General features: G+C 36.3%; 1 protein-coding gene across 6 annotated transcripts in view; it reads left to right on the top strand.

Moving 5' to 3' along the window:
* Positions 1-23,300, top strand: part of LOC109103656 (protocadherin Fat 3-like) — a 298,734-nt gene that overhangs the window by 124,656 nt on the left and 150,778 nt on the right. For 4 of the 6 annotated variants that reach the window (XM_042740154.1, XM_042740153.1, XM_042740151.1 and 1 more), the window contains exon 1: positions 19,553-19,793. The exons of 1 other annotated variant lie outside the window; for it this stretch is intronic. The gene's annotated coding sequence lies outside the window, so the exon portion shown is untranslated. Of the gene's footprint in view, positions 1-19,552; positions 19,794-23,300 lie in introns of those variants that run through there. One more of the 6 variants, XM_042740156.1, reaches the window with a different exon arrangement.

Genomic DNA, 23,300 nt, shown 5'->3' with positions numbered 1-23,300 from the left:
GAGATTTTCGGCTCGTGGAGAGTTATCGAACACTTTTGCCATCAGAAAAGCCATTCACTTAAGAGCCTGCTATCATCTTCCCTGGAGACCTCTCAACACACACACACACACACACACACACACACACACACACACACACACACACACACACACAGCCATCTCGTGGAGAGCCCCGTCTGATAGTGTCGCCCTGAGCTTGTGTGAGGAGCGTTTGACTGCCCATTAGAACAGGAAAGAGCAGGTGAGAAAAGCGAGGCTTCAAACTTTAGGATCACGAATCACATACACGCTAAAAGTACTTCACAGGGGATGCAAAATTGAATCCTCTTGAGTATGGCAATGTGTGAGCATTGGAACTGCACAAGTCAAAAGATAACGATCATTTGTTGTGCAAGGGGTTATAGGTAACATTAGATTATGGTGCATTGCACAGATTTTGGCATGTTTGTCATTAAAAACTGTTTTACAATGCACATGCAAATTTCAAATGCATTGTACGTTTCTTCATCTTTTCTCCTCATATTGCATAACTTTGACTTTACACAGAATTTAAACAGATTTTTGGGTTGTTAGGTTGAGTGTTAAAGAGTGCACAATTGATAATTCTTACAAATTTGATTGTATGAAATCTCATACATCAGACGATGGATTAAATTTATTCATTATTCATAATTCATTTTCATGACATTTGTATCTAATGATTTCTTAACCATTATATACACTAACATTCAAAACTTTTTTTGTTTCTAAAGTATCTCCTATGCTCACAAAGGCTAAAATTATTTGATCAAAAATACAGTAAAATTACAAAATATTATTAAGATTTACAATTACTATTTTCTATTTGAATATATTTAAAATGTAATTTATTCCTGTGATGCAGCGGTGAATTTTCAGCATTATTACTCCAGTCTTCAGTGTCACAAGATCCTTCAGAAATAATTCTAATAGTCTCAACAACAAACATTTCTGATCATTTTCAATGTTGAAGACGGTTGTGATGCTTCATATTTTTTGGGGAACCGTGATTCATTTTTCAGGATTATTTGATGAATACAAAGTTCAGAAGAGCAGCATTTATTTGAAACAGAAATCTTTGGTAACATTATAAATACTTTACTGTCACTTCGGATCAATTTAATGCAACCTTGCTGAATAAAAAGTTATTCATTTCTTAAAAAAAAAAGAAAAGAAAAGAAAGAAAGAAACATACAGACTCCAAAGTTTTGAATGGTTGTGTAATGCAGTCACAAAATAAATACATGCATGATCTGAAACAGGCCTTACACAGAAATGCTTGTATAGACACGCTGAATGCATGGCCACACTCTAAGAGAGAATTGGGGGATAAAGTATGAAATGAAATATGGTATGGAAAATGAGAGTATGGATTCCGTTACCCATAATGCTGACAATGAATCTGATAAAGACATTTCACTTACAGAAAGCTTGATGTGTGAGAATTTCAGATCTCAGGGGATGAAAGAGAGAGAGAAAGCGGGGAAAAGAGAGTGTCGAGGTTAAGAGGGGTCAGACTGATATTGAAATGGAAAGAGGAAGATATGGGGGATGGGAGACACATGGAGGAGTGTGAAGCAGAAAGAGCGAGAGGAAGGAGACTTCTGATTGTAGCATAAAGGGTACAGCTGAAAATTACAGAGTGTGTACAGTGGACGAAAAATGAAGAGTTGAGAAATTTTGCCTGGAGTGAGGAGCAGGTTTTTAAAAGGGTCATATGATGTTGCTAAAAAGAACATTATTTTGTGTATTTGGTGTAATGAATTGTACTTTTGTGGTTTAACATACTGTGATGTGTGTCCCTGTCAGAACACCAGAACAACAAGACAAAAACAATAAAACCCATTACAAACGAGACATTTGTTGCATCCAGTGGGGACATAAGTACAGATTATAATGACTTATACTGTCTTTTCACATGTTGCGTTGCATCACGCTACGTAAACATAAAACCATGTCTGCATTTGTGATTGGAGAAACGGCAAACACCAAGCGCTACTCTACACTGCTCAAAACACGGGTTTGAATCATCAGTGACAAATCATTTAAATATGTAAACATACTTACAGACTGTGAGTCATAAAAGCCGACATTGTAGTCTACTCTCCCAGGAAACAGTCCTCCATAAAATGTGCTGCACACATCTGAATATTTGTTTTGAACTGTTCTGGAACAGTGTTGTAAATACAACTTAAACACTGATTTCTAGTTGTTTCCTCTTTTGGAAGACCAAACAGAGTATTTTCACTTTCACAACAAAACAGTGTCTCCACAACATGGCGCCGGTTGCAACATCGAGAATCAAAGGTGTTTAGCCTTTTTTCTTTGCGTGAACATTTAGGCAGCGTTATGCAAATCTTCCCACATGGTGACGTAGACGTGGGGGCGTGTTTAAACTACGCTTTTTAGGAAGGCGTGGACGAGTCTAAACTTTTATAAAGAATATCTCTTTGGGTTTGAGACTTTAGTCTTTGCAACTTTAGGGATCTTATCTATTCACAAACAGCTTGAATTACTCCAAAGAGAAAAGAAAACTTGAAATCGCGTAGGGCTGGACGATATATCGCATGTGTTTGTCACGCGCATTTAGTCAGTAAAGCCGGTTCCCTGATTACTGCTAAATCGCCATCACCCGCTTTCAAATGGAGCGGCATTTAATAGACAGAGCCGTAGTTCACTGACAAGCTACGCAATATCGAGTTCATTATCGAAGGCGATTCATCTGCCATAATGAACGCAATATTGCGTAGCTTGTCAGTGATCTACGGCTCTGTCTATTAAATGCAGGTCCATCTGAAAGCAGGTGATGGCGATTTAGCAGTAATCGGAACCGGCTTTACTGACGAAATGCGCGTGACAATCGCATGCAATATATCGCCCAGCCCTAAAATCGCGTCATATGACCCCTTTAAAAGTGAGAGCATCTGTGTTTTTCTTTCACTCTTAGATCATTCAGTTAGCACTTTAACATATTAATTACTCAGCTTTTTTCCACTTAAAACATTATGTGAAATGTTTCCTACGATGTGACCCAGACACAAAGGTAAACTGAAAGCATTCAAGTCTGTTTGGTTTTGATTTGATGTAAAACAGAGGGGCAGCCCTTATGTTTGCATTAAAGGAATAGTTTACCAAAAATGAAAATTTGATCACCCTCAGGCTGTCCTAGATGTAGATGAGTTTGTTTGTTCTAGAACATATTTGGAGAAATGTAGCATTACATCACTTGTTGCTACAGCTGATAAAAACATCACAATAATCCACAAGTAATCCACACCACTCCAGTCCATCAATTAACAACTTGTGAAGTGAAAAGCTGCATGTTTGTTAGAAACAAATCCATCGTTAAGGTGTTCTAACTTCAAACCCACCCAAAATGCGAGTCCATATTCCATAATAACACTTCCAAGTGAGATATAACAGAAACAGTTGTGTGCTTATAAAATACTGTATAATGACATAATATGACAAGCTGCAGCTCGACACATAAAACCTGGAGAATGAGCCCCTAATGATTTGGAGTCAAAAACAATAAAACCAACTAAATAGTAAGGAAGTATAGTTGTTATTCTTAAGAATATACTGTAATTTGCCAGGAGCTGACAGCATGGGGGTAGTGCAAGCATCATCAAATTAGTTAAACTACAGTATTTAATAAACAAACATGCTAGTGAGGGTGAGCATGTGTAGAACAACAGCCGTTCAAATTCTCTAGAAAATTCTCAGAGGAATGCTGCAGATTCCGTGGGGGCTGTGAGTGAGCGGAAAGGCTTTAGTTGGGAGAGGAGACTGATTTTGATACTTTTCCCTCATTTTGAGATGAGGGAAAAGAAGGGAACATCGAGAGAGAGAGAGGGAGAGAGAACAGGAGATAAGGTAGACTCAGAGGGAGTCCTGGAGAAATCCCCTGCAGGTGCCTCATGAACAGTACAGTGTGCAACAGCAGCGAGCCTGAAGTGAGGTGTGTGTTTGTGCGTGTCTGTGTGGGTATAGAGTCTATTCTATATTTATATATGTTTGGTTACTATTTATATTTTAGAGAGAGAAAGACAGAGAGGACATTTATGTAAATCAAACAAATATACCACTGTACTCTCTTATGCTCACCAAGGCATCTTTTTCATATTAAAAATATAATAAAAACAGTAATATTCTAAAAATATGAATACAATTCACAATAACTATTTTCTATTTGAAAATATTTTAAAATGTATTTTTTTCCGGAATTTTCAGGATCATTACTCCAGTCTTTAGTGTCACATGATCGTTCAGAAATCATTCTAATATGATGATTTGCTGCTCAAGAAACATTTCTGATTATTATCAATGTTGAAAATAGTTGTGTGGCTAAATATTAACTGTATTACTGAATGTTTTTTTTGTTTGTTTGTTTGTTTGTTTTTTTGTTTGTTTGATTTTTTAATGAAGAGGAAATTCAAAAGAACACTTGAAATAGGATTTTTTTATATTATAAATGTCTTAACTCTCACTTGTGGTCACTTCTGAATAAAAGTGTTAATTTCTTTAAAAAATAATTTACTGACCCTAATCTTTTGCACTATTAATATACAGTAAATATACAATAAATATAATTCTAAGCATTTTAGACTAAAAAAATGCACTATAATTATCACTAATGATGTTATGATAATGAATGTATTTATTATTTATGAACTGACATGAATAATACATTGTGGGGTCAGCCAATAGTCCCACTTAGAAAACAGTTTAATAAACATACTCAAGGCTTTAATCCAAATTCGAAAAAAGGAAAAAAAAACAAAAACATTCTTATCTCAACACATAATCAATGGAAAGTCCCACTATGATAGAAAACAAACGTCTGTGTGTTCCAGCTGCCTGCTGAATGTGTTGGTGTTTGAGCACCGTGTGTCTGTGAGCACAAAGCTCTGGCCTCATTAGTTAGTGCGTTGCTCCCATGCCGCTGTGTGAGTGAGGTGGCATGTCTGATCTTGGCATAGTAAACGGACAGCAGAAGGGCAGACTGCATCTCTTTCACCCCTCCAGACTGGACCACACACACACACACACACACACTGCTGTCTGGACAAGAGACTTTTCCCCGGGACCTGTAGAGAGATTAGACAGCTATTTAAGAAGGTACATTTGCACTTTTGGCAGACGTTTTTATCCAAAACAACTTGCATTCAAGACGCATTTTATTAGTTTATGTGTTCCCTAGGAACCAAACCTGTGACCTTGGTGTTACTAGTGCCACAGTTAAAAAAAAACAAAAAAAAAAACTTCCACCTAATTCAAGGTATAGTTCAGCCAAAAATGAAATTTGTTGAAAATGTACTTACCATCAGGCCATCAAAGATGTAGATGAGTTTGTTTGTTCATCAGGACAGATTTGGAGAAATTTACCATTACATCACTTGCTCACCAATGGATCCTCTGCAGTGTATGGGTGCCGTCAGAATGAGAGTCCAAACAGATAAAAACGTCACAATAATCCACACCACTTCAGTCCAGCAATTAACGTCTTGTGAAGTGAAAAGCTGCATGTTTGTAGGAAACAAATCCTGCATTAAGGTGTTTTTAATTTTAAACCGTTGCTTCAAGTTAAAACACAGTCCATAATCCATACTGTATATTGGTTTGGTTTGGAAAAAAAAAATCATCTAATCTGAATCAGGAGAGAAATATACACAGATCAAGCACTGTTTACAATTGAAAACAATTCTAAACATACATTGGTGAGCAAGTGATGCTAAATTTCTCCAAATCTGTTCTGATGAAGAAACAAACTTATCTATATCTTGCATGGCCTGGGGGTGGCTGATTTTTCAGAAAAATTCATTTCTGGGTGAACTATTCCTTTAAAAAAAGGAATTTAATTAAAGTAACAGAAAAACAAGTTGCTGATCATATTTTTTAATAGTTCAGCATGCATATGTAGCTATCTAACCATAACTTTGAAGTAGTACAACAACAACAACAACAAAAAAAAAATTGTCAACATGTACTCACCCTCATGCCATTTCAGACCTGTTTCAAAACAACAGCCCATTCACTGAAAATCAATGGGATCCAAAACAACATTAGACCCTTTTGACTTTTAAAATGTCACTGCTAGTGTAACTTTTCAAGTTCATGGAGAAATGGCCAAACGAAAGTGCGTTCTCAACTTTGAAGTGAGCTGTTTTTTTATATATCATTTTTCATTTCTGTTACAATACGCTTTCAGCGTGTCCCAAGATTTTGCATCTGTGTTTGCGTACTTGCATAGAGTACGTTTCTGGTCTCGGAACAAATGAAGAGAGTGCAGATAGAGTGCATATGGTCTTATTTTTAGATACATACACTGTGCGTCAATGAGTTTCAGTTTGTGTGCTGCTGCAGGTGTTGGTGATCATTGTAAGAAGAACAAAGGGAAACTCAAAGCTAAAGAAAGTAAATAAAATCTAATTAGTAGCAAAAACTCCTTTAGCAGCGGAATGAGCTGAGGGATCATGGGAAAAGCAGTGAGAGAGAAAGGGAGAAGTAGCACAAATGATCAAATGAGAGAAAGAGCGGAGTACATTCCTGTAATAAAGCGAGCCAATGCTGCACTGTATCTAAATATTAAAGGAAAATGTAACCTCCTTCCCCCAAACCTACCGTCACCTTCCCTGTCTCCACTCCCCAAGAGCATTTCTGACTTCGAACTGATAATCATAATGACGGAGGGGTCACCGCCTGTGTCACCGTGAGGAGGTGGAGGAATCACTCATTAGACCGTTCTGTAAAACGGCCACTTCACACGATCCTCTCCTGAGAATCTCGCCATTTAGACATTGAATAAAATCTGTGGAACTAAATCAGATATTGTTGGGAGAGAGCTTCTTTCTATAAGAACCTTAAACTGGTAGGAGGCGCACGGTTTTTATATATTGTATGCGGGGGTGTGCACATCATCAGTTTGGCTGAGATTTCAAAGAGGCTCTTTCAGCGAAAATGTCAGATTTCTCAGATTGCAAAGATTTTCAAAGTCTTAGAAGTTGTGGAGCTGAGTACTGTAAATGTCTGAAAACTTCTGTGTGTTGACAGATAAATGCTGCAGGGAGGCTTGACATCAAGGTATTACCAATGACTGAACGGAACGGCAGCCAATGAAAACGCAGCCTGTCAGATTCAATAGGCAGAAAAGTATCTGACAGCTGGTCTGGTTGGCTGAGAGTTTGACTAAATGGAGTCTTGTGGCTAATGCAATACAGCTCTAGACCAGGGGTTACACTAACTACTGAACTAGTTCTGCTGCTAGTTCATGCTTTGAGTCTATAACTGTGTGACAGCTATATACACTGAAAAAAAAAAAAAAAAATCAAATCACAGGTTTGGGTCTTAAGATTTTTTTTTTTTTTTTTTTTTTTTAAATAAGTCTCAGAAAAAAAAAAACTGTAATAAAAATCAGAAATCAGAAATACAGTATAAACTGTAATATTGTGAAAATTTAAAATAACTGCTTACTGTTTGAATATATTTCAAAATGCAATTTATGAATGTGGTCAAAGCTGAATTTTGAGCATCATTATGCCAGTCTTCAGTGTCACATGATACTTCAGAAATCATTCTAATATGCTGATTTGCTGCTCAAGAAACATTTATTATTATTATAAATGTTGAAAATAGTTCTGCTATATATTTGTGGAAAATAAAACAAAAATAAAAATAACAGCATTTATTTGAAATAAAGTTTTTGTAACATTATTAATGTTTTTTAGCATCAAATTTGATCAATTTAATGTGTCCTTGTATTAAAGGATTAAAAGTATTAAATATTAAAGTATTAAAATATTCAGTTCTTTAAAAAAAATCACACCCCAAACTTTTGAATAGTAGTGCATATACATTTTATAACTAATATATATGTAACTAATGCACGCTCTATTTTACATAAAATGTTGAAATACAATATATATATATATATATATATATATATATATATATATATATATATATATATATATATATATATATATATATATATACATATATATGTATGTATGTATGTATGTATTTAAAAAAATGTATAAAATGCTGAAATTTAAGTTAATTCAGTGCTCACATAAGCTGAATTGCTTGCCAAAACCACACTGCGACAACTCAAATGTCACCCATAGGCTGACAGCAACTATAAGCGGATGAAACATGAAATTTTGACACTGTAATTGACAATGTAGGCTGCATGCTTTCCTTCTCACCAACATCATCATTCTCTCCACTCACACACTCTTCATCAATGCAACTTTGGATTTGCCAGAAACAGTGTTGCATTGTGTTTGTCAGTCATTTTCTTAATGTAATCACTGACCTATTGACTGGTCGACTGCTTCTCTGGCCGACTAAATGAGCAGCAAGCCCAACTCTGGACGTATTTGTATAAATACAGGCTTAAACACACAACAGATTGTAGCAATAAAAGATTTAATGCCGATTAAATGATCTAATGCACAGATTCACATGGTCTGTGAATTGTGATTACGTTATTCTGCTAATTTACAGCACCTGCATAAGCGTTGGCTTGGTGTCTGGGGGAATCGCTCAAAGTCATCTGCATAATTCGTTTGTGAGGCAGCTTATAGCAGCAAGCCATTTGATAATGAGTTGACAAGCTAGTTTTAAACTTGTCAACAAAATTTAGAGTGATATTAATTTTTTGTGGGAAGTTGTTTACCCAGCTGGATGAAGGCCATGTTTAGCTGGCTGATATAGCTGGAAATGAAGATCTTTGTGATGCTGCAAATTAGAGAAATCTGCTCTCTGCTATATCCCTTAGGCACATGTTTTAACCTGCTGCTGTGAGAGGGCCATATGCAATAAATACTGTTTTAATGCAATTAAGAATGAAACTTTTAAAGGAAACCTGCCAAAGAAAACTGGACTTTCATAGCTCTTTTGAAATAAAAGACCTTGGTAAAGTGTAGACAAACTTGAGTTTCATACTAGAGCTTTTGAGTCTATCTGACATGAGAGTCCACTTTGGCTGGTTGATGTGAAAGCAGTTTCAACTCCAACATTCCTAAACAAATATATTATATATATATATATATAAATATATTTGATATATTATTAATACATATTAAACTTGGAGTAAAAACCTGTCAATTTACTACTCAGACAAAACTTTGTGGCTCTGAGTTTCACTCAAGGTTTTGAGTCCAATTGACATCAGAATTCACTTTGGCTGGTTGGTGTGAAAGCAGCTTCTATTCCATTCCTAAACAAATTTAATAAATATATATGAAATATGTTTAATATATACATATTTATTAAACTTGGGAGAAAACATGTCAATTTAATATAATTTTGTTCAATTCAAAATTTTAAGTCCATTTGACATCAGAATTCACTTCAGTTAGTTGGTGTGACAGAGGTTTCAGTTCTATTCTTGAACAAATATACTAAATGTATATTAATTATATTTAATATATTATAAATATATATTAAACTTGGAAGACAAAAATCAGTCAATTTACTGCTCAGACATAATCTTGTGACTTAGTTTCATGCTTTTGAGTTCATTTGACATCAGAATTCAGTTTCAGTGGTTGGTGTGAAAGTGATTTCAATTCCATTCTTGAATAAATATATTAAATATATATTTTAACTATTTATTAAATTTGGAAGTAAAAATCTGTCAATTTACTACTCTGACATAATTTTGTGATTGAGTTTCACACTTTTGAGTCTATTTGACATTAGAAATCACTTCAGTTGGTTGGTGTGAAAGCGGTTTCAATTCCATTCTTGAACATATATGTTAAACATGTATTAAATATATTATAAATATTTATTAAACTTTGGAAGAAAAATCTGTCAGTTTACTACTCAGACATAACTTTGTGAGATTGTGTTTCACTCAAGCTTTTGACTTCATTTGACATCAGAATTCAGTTCAGTTGGTTGGTGTGAACGTGGTTTACATTCCATTTTTGAAAGCATATTTAAAATATGTTTTAAATATATTATAAATATTTATTAGACTTCTAAAGAAAAATTTGTCAATTTACTGTGATTTTGTGAGTCTGAAGCCCCTTTCACGTTGGGTGTTTTGAAGGCAGATCAACTTTCGTGACGAAAAAATATGTGCAAACTGTAATGAAGCAGAGATCAGTTAGCTCCTCACTAGACGCGCTGAAGCTGAGATCATTCACCAGCTTAAGTTAACGTGCCTTGCGTTTTCAACTCATACAATACACGTCACATCCTGATGTCACATGTAATTACGGGACCTTTACAGGTTGTGTGTGAACGCACGCACAGATTCCTAGAAATCACTGGCAGTGTGAATGAATCTAACGATCCAGGAACAATTGCTGAGACACATTACCCTTGTATTATCCAGACTCTCAGTGTGAAAAGGGCTTGAGTTTCACTCAAGGGTTTGAGTCCAGTTGACATCAGAATTCACTTTGGTTGGCTGGTGTGAAAGTGGTTTGTATACTTAAATTCAAGAACCTAAGAAAAAATCTGTCAAATTACTGCTTTAAAATAATTCCTTGACTCTTCATTAGAGATTTGAAAAAGACTGTCCACCACAGATACGCTACATATGAGCTGTTAAAAATATCAGACTAACACAGCATATCCTCATCTTCACATTACTTCCTTAATATATCTTTGTTAAATGACTGTAATTATCCCTGAATTTCACTTTTATGTAGTGACATTTATAACTTAATGGCAGATTTTTAGGTCATGTTAAAAGTAGTATTAAGTGCATGATTAGCTTTGAGTGAAGCTGCCACAGAGTTCATCGCTGCTTTGAAATCAAATTAATCAGTGAATAAGTCAGCGGAATTACTAAAATGCTTTAAAAAGGAATATCTGTGTTTCTTTAAAAAGGTGGTTTGGAGAACAGTCCGCGGTTCACAATTGGAGTGACAGCAATCCATCTTTCCGGCTAACTGTCACACTTACTCCAGTATAATGCATTTCTCGGGACTGCTTGTCTCTAAAATAAATTGCCTTCAGTGAACTACTGCGGTGCTGAGGTTAACCAATCTGTACAGAGGTTATTTGCATATCATCTTAAAGGTGCAGTAGAAAAAAACAGTCAGTTTAATTCTAAAATCAGAGAGAAGTTGAAAAATTACCTTGTAAAACTGCATTCTGTGCAAGAAACCTTGAATAGCAGTACAAATGGACTTGAGGAGGACAAAACGCTATGCAAGTTTAATATAAGCCCCCCTTTCCATCACTTTCAGGCATAACTCTTGTTATATTTAACACTAAAGTGCTTCAACATTTCATTTGGTGTTTTTCATTCATAACAAAGCTTCCGTGCCGCCTGATGGCTCATTCTGTCTGGTTGTATCTCACATGTGGTCTGTGCCAGTCTATTTTTGACTCTCATCTTCCTTCTATAAGCTGTGATTGAAGATTTGACACATTCTCCTCTCAGCGAGATATGCATTTCTGCTCATTTATCTCCCGAAATGTGGTTATTTGCATTAATATATGTCAGTGATAAAATGATCACTTGAATCAGTACTACATTTCTCGCTCTCGCTCTGCTTCTAATGTCGTCTGTGTCTATTTATCTCACAGTCTCATCTTCTAACCAAAGGCTCTGCTTAGTGGCTTTATTAAAAGACACACACATTATTTCTGTCTTTGAAACACAAATAAACGTATTTGCCTTTCACATGGGTACCAAAATACACTTACGCCCACCAGTATATAAATAGCTGTGCAAAAAAAATCTAAGCTGGAATTCCCATTAACGCCGCATTTTATTCGACAAACTCTATTCATGTCTCCCCTGAGCTCAGAGATGGGTTTATTTGTGTTTTAATTAGAAAAATTCCCTCTTAATCGGCTATTCAAAATTAGGCTCTTAAAACATGTTAGAAGAATGATTTAATTAGCAGGAAACGTCATCAAGTCCCTGCCAAAAATGCTGCCAATGTCTCGCCCATCTTGATTGTATTAGTTTGTGTATGTTGGAGCGTGTGTGGTCCAAACATGCAAACACACATGTATGTTTTCCAAACGTCTGAGTGGAAATGTTTCTCTTTTGCATTCATTTATAATTAAATACAAATCTTAAAATTTCACTAATCTGCTTATTTAATCTCAAAATTGTGTAAAATCCCATATTTCCATTGCTTTTTACGTCATTATTTATTTACTGGTTTAAGTGAAAATCCCAGATTTTTTTTGTGACTTTATGTATGCATGTGTGAATCTAGTCTGTCTAAAAGATTGTGTATGTTTTATTTCTTGATTACAATGACTCAAGCTGCATGTAAACAGTGTTTTCATAAAATATGCATGCATTTTGACTGCATATATGTATGAGCATTTGCATATACCTGCACTGTGCGTGTGAACATGTGTTGTGTTTTTCTTTTGGAAGCTAAACACTCCTGCCAGATTTACCTCATTTATCTCACTTGTTTCAAACTGTGTTTGTGGTCTTTGGACGTGTTTTAAAGGAACATCATGTTTAAGAACCAAACAAAGCTAAAAACAAAACATGGGCATATGTGTGAGTTTGTGTAGATGTGTTTATTTTAAAGCACCATGGAATGGTTTGATGAATGATTTTAGTTTTCAAACTTAATAACAGCCACAAAAATCCAAAGTTTTCGTCTTTAAAAAAAATAGTTCACTCAAAAATTTTAAATATTTTGAAAATGTATTCACCCTCAGGCCATCCAAGATGTTAATGAGTTTGTTTCTTCATTAGAAAAAGATTTGGAGAAACATGTAATTCCATCACTTGCTCATAAATGGATCTTGAATGGGTGCCGTCAGAATGAGAGTCCAAACAGCTGGTAAAAGTAATCCACATGACTAAAATCTATCAATTAGAGAAAACCTGCATGCTTAGGAAACAAATTCATCAAGATGTTTTTTAACTTTAAGCCATTGCTTCCATCTAAAATGAACCCTCTATCCATAACATTGTTTTCTCCAGTGAAAAAGTCACTGAATCAGGAGAGAAATATGCACTGATCGATTAAAGTCAAGGCTTGATAATTTTGCTGGACTTGTTTGCTTTTCCCTTACAAGACATTAATTGATGGTCTGGAGAGATGCGGATTACTTGTGATGTTTTTATCAGCTGTTTGGACTCTCATTCTGACGGCACCCATTCACCGCAGAGGATCCACTGGTGAACAAGTGATGCAATGCTAAATTTCTCCAAATTTATTTCATTAAAATACAAACTCCACAGTTTGGACAGCCTGAGGGTGAGTATATATCCAGCAAACTTTCATTTTTGGGTGAACGGTTCCTTTAAAGTGTGTTATTTATACATCTCTTATATAAGACATAGATCGTCCGGCCATTAAAATATAATACAGTAATTGAGACCAAGTCGGAAACTATCTTTATCCATGTGCGTGTGTGTGTCTCACCCTCAAAACTTGATTTAGTATCAGAAGCCGGAAAGAGGGAAGAGACAGGAATAATGGCCTGATATCCGACTTCACCAATCGGATAAGAGACACCAGTACAGCTCAGTCCAATAGACTCCACTTCCTGAGATATAATCCAATCTCAAAGATCAAATTTCGTCTTCAAAACAGTACGATCCACACCACTACACCAACGAAAGGAGAAAAGGATTATCTGTGGTTATTAAGAACAGAAATCTACTGGAGTCTCTGCCTAGCAAGTTAAGCTTACGAAAAAATCATTACTTTTAACATCATAGACTTTGCCTTGGAGTTTTTATTCTGAAAACAGACTATCTGCCTGAAATAAATACAAATATTTTAACTGATATAGTTAAGAGTAAAGTTTTTTTATTTTTGATATGAGATAGGATGCCTGTTTACTGAAGTTTGTTCTCTCTAATTGAACTCTTCTCCAGTCAGTGAGGAGAAAACATCACAAATATACACAGAAAGCTGTGAAGAAGTCAAGAATAGTTCCCCAAAATGAAAGTTGTCATTATTTACTTGCCCTCATCTTGTTCCAAACCCGTATGTTGTTTATTGAGTTAAACTCAAAGTTTTCATACAGCTCTTTTCCAAACAACCTCTGATCTGTCTAATCTGTAAAACTCCCCAAAACACAATAAAATTAGTCCATACCAGCAGTTTTGTAACATTAGGTGAAAATAAGTGGGTCGTGAAAAGTGTGAGAATGCTAAATATACAGTTAAATTTGTGAGTGGGTATAATTTGTATTTCTGACATGATGTACAGTATAGCTGTGATCACCAGATCAATTGTCTTAGACCAAGCTATTTTGTATTTAAATAAAGCATTGACAGGAAAATTTACTTTATGTATTTCCTCTGCATCAAAGTCATGCACATATAAATGTCAGGAAACACGATTCCTGGCTGCATCTTTGGTAAGTTGTAAGGAACACCATATCGAGTTCAACAACCTTTAGTTTAAACTCATAATTGTTTGTTTTACTCGCATTTGCGCCGTTTTCCTTTTAAATCCAGTTATGCAGCAGGCTCTTTTACCACTCAGTCCGACTGATGGGGTGTGTTCCGCCGGGAAGGTGACGTCAGGGCATACCCTCTATTGAGAAGCACCCTTTAGGCTGTATTGTCATTGAATTTCACAACTTTAACCAGTAGATGCTCTCCGCTTATGGAGTTTCGAGTGCTTCGAAACCATTGCATAAAGTAACTGGTTCAAATGATTCCAAGTATCAAAAGTTTCTCCCATCACCACCTCCGGCAGTAGTCTGACTCATATAATAACTTATGAATTGTTTAAAAGGCTTACAAACTCAAACATTTAATTCAATGTGATTAATCCTTCCCTAAATGAACTTAACAAATCTGTCAGGCCAGCTACAGAATCAACACATGACTCATGCATTAAAATGACTCATTCATCATTAGCTCAATATAGTCATTAGTGTGCATTTGTCTGCTGTGTCTCCAAATAAGCAAAAGCTTTTTGTCACTGTTCATGGTTATCCTTTTTTTTATAGCATACCACTAGATATGGTAATTAATGAAATGAAATTGAAAAGAAGCCCATCTGACAATGACTAAAATGGTACCTTAGAGAACAATTGTGTTTTCACTAAAAATGGTGGTGATGGGTTTTGAGAACGGCTGGAAAACTTGCACTGCATTCAGTTCAACCAATGACTCTGTTAAGTCCATTCTTTGCAGTGATTTAAAAACATACTGCGCAAATGACATTCGATTCTAAAAAGAATTACTCTTATGAGCCTGTTCTTTGTAGTGATTCAAAAACGCAAATGACGTTGGATTCTAAAACGAATGACTCTTATGAGCCGATTCTTTGCAGTGATTCAAAAACATACAGCGCAAATGGCATTCGATTCTAAAAAGAATGACTCTTATGAGCCGGTTCTTTGTAGTGATTCAAAAACGCAAATGACGTTCGATTCTAAAACGAATGACTCTTATGAGCCGTTTCTTTTGAGCGAGTCAAAAACAAACAGCGCAATCAGTAGTTGCGTCCCAAATGACACACCCTATGTACTTACTGTATGCACTAGTACTCTGAGTCGGTTCTTTTCGTGAATCAAACACGTACATCTTTCAACTATACTTTTTTAATGTAGTGTAGTTCAGTTTAGTTACTGAATGGTTTTTCATATGGCAACTTGTTAAGGATGCACATTATGAGTTTTGCCTGTAGTATTTTATAAATCTTAAATATATTTTTTGTTGTATTTGTATAAACAACTATTTTAAAAATAGCAAATCTTTTCCAGTTCCTTTTTACCATAATGCCTTTTTTTTTTTTTTTTTTTTTTTGCATTTGTGCCATCTCTAAAATGACTGAAAAAAGTCATTAAAAAGTCTTTGTGCACACATTTTGCATAGGTTCACATTTATTTATTAATGAACTAGGGTTTTCACCAGTTCTGCCACATATGCATGCCTTATACATAAGCCAGTCATTTATCCCCACCGACTAGTTGACTACTTTTCTGGATGGCCAGCCAACTAGTAAAAATGAGCAGTTCATTTCTAAGCCCTGCTCCATCTTATACATTTTTAGCTAACATCCATCCTGCACTCTTTGTTCTCTTCAATCAAGAATTCTAGCTAATGAGGGTCCCAAAACACCAAACACTAACTCAATCGCCATAATCCAGGTTCTCTAACATGCATAGGCCACGTGTGTGACATTACAGACACGCTCACACATGCACACTGAATAAATGTAAAAGAGGCTGTTTAAAGAGCCATACTCTGTGTCTAGGGTTCTCTAGATCTCGGTTTAACTGCTGTCTAGAGGGTCACTGACGGTTCTGCATGAGTAACTGAAAATAACAATCATTCTCCACAAAAGCAATTATGCCCTCTAGCACCAGGACTTGGCTCATCTCATTGGACCATTAGTGTAACGGTCTGTTACAGTAAGCTGTGATTGGTCAATGGGGCTTAAGTTTCATAGCTTAAATGAGCAAATGTCACAAACATTCTCAGTCAGTCACGCTTAAACTCTCAATATGTGTCTGTTTTCAAAACAGTCCAGCTTTACCAGTATAAGCAATTTTTAGTAGCAGTGTAGGCTGGATGGATGGATGGAAGGAAACTAACAAAGAAACTACATAAGAATGATGGATGGTATAGCAGGACGAATCTCTACGTACAAGTGAGATGAGACAGGAATTGTTACATTTTTGGGTTTGACTGACAATTTTATCCAAACTGATGTGCATTGCGTTCAGTGTTTTAAGTTCATGTATTCGCTGGGAAGTTTTGACACTAACTCTAATTAATAGATATATGTTGATATATAAGTATTCAAAAATATCAGTAAATATTTTTAGCTGTAATAATAAAATAAAATATTTATGAGCTATACATATAGTGTATATATACTGCCATAACCCAAACCTCAACCCTCAAATTCTCGATACTGACCATAAACTAAACCAAAGGAAACAAGCTTCACTCAGCAGAATAAAACAGTCCACCTTTCACCAGAATGCTCTGCGATCTCTGTCCTCACCACTAATGTAATTGTGGTATGAAGCCTCGGGTCACCAGCTCTGAGCTTCAGTAGTTGTGTGTGTCTCTGAGGCCTGTATGTACACTAAAGATTGGCAGCCAGTCAAATCCAGAGCGGCTCCAGAATGGTGTTAACATCAGGAGTTCATCAGAACTCGCTGCATGCTGCTGCACGAGACAGGTGTCTTAATAATAAAAACAGCAGCCTTCATAAATGGAAGAAAAAAAAAATCAATAATAAGCATAAAATAGCTGGGAAAACAATATGCCTGGTTGCCATCAGCAAAAAGTGCACTTCACTAAAATGATTGTTATTTCTTTTGCTCTGCCAACGCCTACGCTTCTGAACTTTCTGTGTGTGTTTGCATGTAATCGATGCTCTGCATCCATTAAATAGATGTTCATCTGCCTGTTGGTGGGGAATCGTAGATCTTGTAATAAACATCATGTAGGCCGATGGCTCTGACCTCTACATCACACCCTTTGTCCTGCTGCCAAGAGCAAACACACACACACACACACACACACACACACACACACACACACACACACACACACACACACACACACACACACACACACTAATCTGAAGGTGCAAAAAGCAAAGTCTCTTTTGATCTATGCCACTTTACACCTGTTTTCTCGAACACACTTTTTATGTCTCTGCGTTATAATGACTTTATTGGCTTATATTGTTTTTAAATTATAGGCTAATTATAATTAGTACATCTTAACATTACACCTACACTTTAAAGAATCAGTTTGGCATTGTATATATCATATATCATGTAAATAAGCTAAAATTAAAACCATTAAAAAAAGTTTTCATTACTTTAGTCAACATTTCTCATTTTAGTTTAACTTGATGTAGGCTACCAAAATAACTAAAACAAAAACTGATATAAAAATGTATATAGACAAGTATAAAACAACAAAAACTACAAAGAAAGCAATACAATTATTTTAACAAAAATGGAAAATATAAAATAAAACCTGATTAAAAATATTAATGAAAACTACAGTTTACTGTACAATGTTTATATATATATATATATATATATATATATATATATATATATATATATAATATATATATATATATATATATAATATATATATATATATATATATTTAGTAGTAGTAGTAGTAGTAGTAGTAGTAATAATAATAATAATAATAATAATAATAAATATTTCTTGAGCAGCAAATCAGCTTATCAGAATGATTTCTGAAGGATCGTGACACTGAAGACTGCAGTAATGATGCTGAAAATTCAGCTTTTGCATCTCAGGAATAAAATACAGTTTAAATTACAATCACACATAAATCAGTTATTTTGAATCATAATAGTATTTTACAATAATACTGTATTTTTTCATCAAATAAATGCAGTCTAATCTAAAGGTGTCTGATGTGCAAAAAGCAATGCTGTCCGTTTAAGCCACTTTAAACCTAATTTCTCACACACGCTTTTATTTCAGTGCATTATTGCGGCTTGTATTGTTTTTAAATTAGGCTAATTATAATTAGTACATCCTAACCTTACGCCTACACCTTAAAGAAACCTTTTGGCATTGTTAGATTTTAATTAAGATATAATTTAATCCCCTTATGAAGCTGTTTCCATCGTGAGAGCTATACAAAGAAGGCTATTTCAGCCACTCTCATTTGGTCTCAACAAAGATAGCAAACCTGACCCTCACCCACTCACCTCGTGCGTTTGATGTCAGCTCTGCATGATAAGTGGATATCCGCCTAACAGCACACCAGCGGGACAGAAAAATCAGCCCCTCCTGTCCCCATGCAGTCAGGGGTGCACAATGAAATCGATTTGTGCATTATATCATGGCTACATTAATTACACAGCAGTGCATTTCTAAAAGGCCCCGTAGCCGCCCGTGATCATCACTCTGACACTCAGCTGGACGCGCCGGACCTTCAGCACGAATGGACCAGCACACTTATGCAGTGCTGACCCATATATCACTGCTACCGCAATGTCCAGCTGTTCTCAAATACAGTGCAGTACAACAAAATTCAGTCTTATTAATAGTGTTTTGTCTGTTTGCTGGCCCAAAACTAAATTGCCTGCAAACAGACAAAACACAAACTGTGGGTAGGAAGGAACTATATATAGTTTTAATTTTAATATATATTTATATATATAAATATTAACATGAACACAAACCTTAAACTTGGACACAAAAAAGACAAGAACACACAATAAAATAAACAAAAATTTATAATGAAAACAGAAAATATTAAATATAATATTAAAATAAAATCTAAATAAAAACAAATATGTAAAATATTAGGAAAATATGATACTAAAACAACACTGACTCTATCTATCTATCTATCTATCTATCTATCTATCTATCTATCTATCTATCTATCTATCTATCTATCTATCTATCTATCTATGTGTATGTTTTGTGTGTGTGTTTGTCTCTCAAGACATTCAGAGGCACAAAAAGGATGTGTTACTTGCTCTCTTTCCATCATGTTATGGAAGGAATGTTTTCAACTCTCACACGAGCCTCTCCTGAATCGGGTCTCTTGTGTGTGTGTGTGTGTGTTCTTGTCCGGTAGGCTGCGCTATGCTCGCACCCGCAGGAGTCGCTCTCCCTACCTTCCGTGCGCGCGCTTCCCCGGTCCCACGCCGAGCGAGTGTGTGTGTAAGAACGCGCGTGTGTGAACGCCGGAGCACATTGCTGTTGCAGGAGCTTCGGCGAGACGGTCGCTCTACCGATGCGCAGTCGGATACGGAACTTCTCATGGATACGGCAAAGTAGCGCGCCGGCGCCTGTCACTCACCGAGCGGATTTATTACTCACGAGGATAGGTATGTGAAATTAAGTCGCATGCAATGTGCTTATTGATCAACTAACTGTGTTTGGGAGTGAAAGTTGGCTGGGCAGCGGATGGGGGCAGACTGAATGAAGGGGGGCAAGTACTGGAGCAGGTTTATTCCGCAGTAAAGGCATGCGTTGCGTTGGCTGTGTTACGCGTTTGAGGTTTGAGACATTTTGCAGAGGATCTTACGGGGTAAATTGTGGTTGTGCATTGATGTTTTGAATGCATTCAGGAGAAGTAGCCTGATTTAAGTTGTCATGGGGGAATATCTGTACATAGAGGACTTGTGGACATGCAGAGGGCAGAGAAAGTTGTTGGAGGTGTGGTGGATGTTAATGCATGCGTGGTGCAATGAAAAGGTGGAGAGCTCACAGGGTCCCGAGCATCCATGAAAGGGCTGTAAATTTATAGGCGGCCCCGGTGCATGTGTGTGTGAATTCTCAAGGGGCCCAGTGCATCTTTTAATTAAAACCCACGGACCACATACACACAAACTGCACACTTCGGATCCTCCCCGAGAGAGAGAGAGTGTGTGTGTGCTGCACGTATTAATGTGCTGAATTCACTTTTTTCTCTCCATCCTCATAAGATTGGCTTCACACCGCTCTGCGCTCGGATGATGTTGGCGTGCTCCGCACATCAATGGGAGACACACACTCTCTGAAATGCGACACTGCCCTGCGTTAGGCGAATACAGAGCGATATAGGGTCAGCTAGACACAGATATGTGCATACATAACCATATGCATGCTTGCATATAGAGAAAAGTGAATGTTAATTCACTGTGTTTGCTAAAAAAAGAAACCACCTTTCATTAGAAACGTAAAGGGAATTGTGAACTACCTCTGGTTTGTTTTTCCACCAACTCTCACTTTTATAGATGACTCACTTATTCCCAGCATTAGATTAGTTTTGATATGCTTTTGCGCTGCTTGCAGCCTCGGGTTGAGTTTTGGGACAAAGCCAGGCTGGGCCAGGCGGTGTATATTTATGAGAAATGATTGGTAGTTTAGTTTGTGAAGAGATCTTGTGATCCACTTTTGAAATGATAGGTCCGTTCAACCCAAAAATGAAAATTCACCCTCATGTTGTTCCAACACTGTATGACTTTCTTTCTTATGTAGAACACAAAAGGAGATATTTTGCAAAAATGTCTCAGCATTCATACAATGGAAGTCAATGGGGTCCAATATTGTTTAAATTAATTATTAGTGTTAATAATATCACTACTGATATCTAGAGACCATATTGGTAAATATAATGTGGATATTTATATAATACCATTTAAAAATAATAATTGAGATCCACAATTGTACTGAAATGTAAATTGAAACATTTATTTAACTAAATTTACTATAATATTTGGCATTAAATAGAGGAATGGTTCATCCAAAAATGAATACTTCATCATCATTTTATCATCGTCATATCATTCCAAGCCTGTATGACTTTCTTTTCTTCTGTGAAAGCCAAAAGAAGATATTAAGCAGAAAGTCTGTGCTGCTCTTCTCTATACAGTGAAAGTGAATGGTGACCATGGCATGTCTGTCACTGTCTGTTCCTCACATATATGTAGCTAGCATATGATTTCTGTAGACTATATAGTGCTATATAAGTTGTATGGACTGCTTTTATAATGCCTTTATTGTGTGTTTTAGAGCTAGACCGAGTTTGGTCACCATTCACTTTCATTGCATGGAAAAGAGCAGCTTGAAATATCTCCTTTTGTTTTCCACTGGAGTTTGGAATGACATTTTGAGAGTAAATTAACTATTATTGTTATTATTTTCAGCAATGCTAATCTCAAAATGGCTGATGTATCAATCTAGCACTATATAATATGACTCAACCTTATGTTTGTTAATGCGTTTGTTTCCTTTTCACAACTGAATCACCACTGGACAGCGCAGCAAAGCGATGCGTTTATGCTCTGCTAATGCACAAACTATATAACATCAAACCACAGCGGAAACACATATTAAGATTATGCTCAAAGTGCATCTAAGAACCGAGAGAGTGAAAGAGGAGCTATTTAGTCTGTGTGAAGTGACACACACACTTTTGTCCGTGTTCCAAACAGCTGTCTGTTCGGATACATGATATGTTTTCTGGAAAAAATTTTTTACTGGTCCACCTGTTCAGTGCCGTTTGTCCTTTAATGTGTGCATCAGTCTGTGTGTGTGTATGCGGGTAGAATGACCTCCACGTCGCTGATCAGTGCCGACGTTCTCTGTTAGAAACGGAGGGATGTGTCCCAGTGTGGGGCGACCCTTCCCCCATCTGTTCCCAGCGCAGCACAGTGTGTGTGTGTGAGCCCATTCTCAGCATCTGTCTTTGCCAAATGCCAGGACTCAGTGGACGCTTCACATTAAAATCGGCGGCCTGCTCCGCGTGTGTGAGGGGGTAGGGAGACCTGATGTGCCGTTGTTGCGTCTCCCAGCGTCCGCGCCATTGTTTGTGTGCACTGTGTGTGCGTGCTTTTGTTCTCCGCTTGCACTGGAATGCTCTTCAGTGCTGTATCAACTGTAGAGACCCCCTCAGATCCCATCCTGCACCCCGCGGCCCCTCTCTCCAATGTTTTCCTTGTTTTTCAGTCTTAATTTGTTTTGTCTTGCCCTTCTAGTTTGTCATTTTTCATAGAGGACTGAAAGACGGAGTAATTAGAGTGGGCTGTTTCTGAAAGTTTCTTTCTGTGTGCGGTCAGCAGGACAGGGGCCGCACTTATAAACAAATGTCTATGACAGTCAAACACCAGAGTCTCTGGTGCTGTGTCTCAAAACCAAGTGAGCTGCCTACTTAGGTAGCATTTTTGGGTATTATAAATGCATTTCATAGTTTGCTAAAGAGACCATGGCAGATATTGTGGCACTCTGTTGTATCTTATGGTACTAAATGATTACTATTTTCATATGCAGTTATTTAAATGGAACTTTAAAAAACACTTTGGTATTAACATACAGTAATGCATGTCAACAAAAACATTGAAAAAAAGGGAATTTTCCAAGTAAACAATTCATATACTATGGTATTTATGTGGTACTCCAAAGAATACCAGGGTATTACCATGATATAATGCTCACAGTAATAACATGGTACATATGCAAAAAACTATTTAGTGTTTTCTAGTGATGCAGCAGGTTTTTTTTTTTTACAGAAACAATTACAATTTAAATTTGGTTAACTAACGGTTTAACTTTTTATGCTGTTCAGGGTGTAATGTTCTATAAATATAGCAATTTTAAGTAAAGTTTTCAGGAATGAAGAGCCTTTTGTTATGCTTTTGGCTGATAAATTAAACCAGTTGTAATAAAATTCTTTGGGAATGAGGCACTGAAATTATATATTTTTTTTAATGAAACACCAAGACCAAAAGTTTTAATTTATCCAAAAAGCAAAACTGAAAATTATGTTTCTGTAATTACAGTACATTTGGGTAATTGGGTAAATAAACATATGCTGTTCACGGTTTTGTGTTCTCGGATGATAAATTAAAGTC

Source organism: Cyprinus carpio, chromosome B15, assembly GCF_018340385.1.
Source record: "Cyprinus carpio isolate SPL01 chromosome B15, ASM1834038v1, whole genome shotgun sequence".
Classification (NCBI taxonomy): domain Eukaryota; kingdom Metazoa; phylum Chordata; class Actinopteri; order Cypriniformes; family Cyprinidae; genus Cyprinus; species Cyprinus carpio.
Note: the sequence above shows the minus strand (reverse complement) of the source record. Positions and strands in the feature narration are given on the sequence as shown.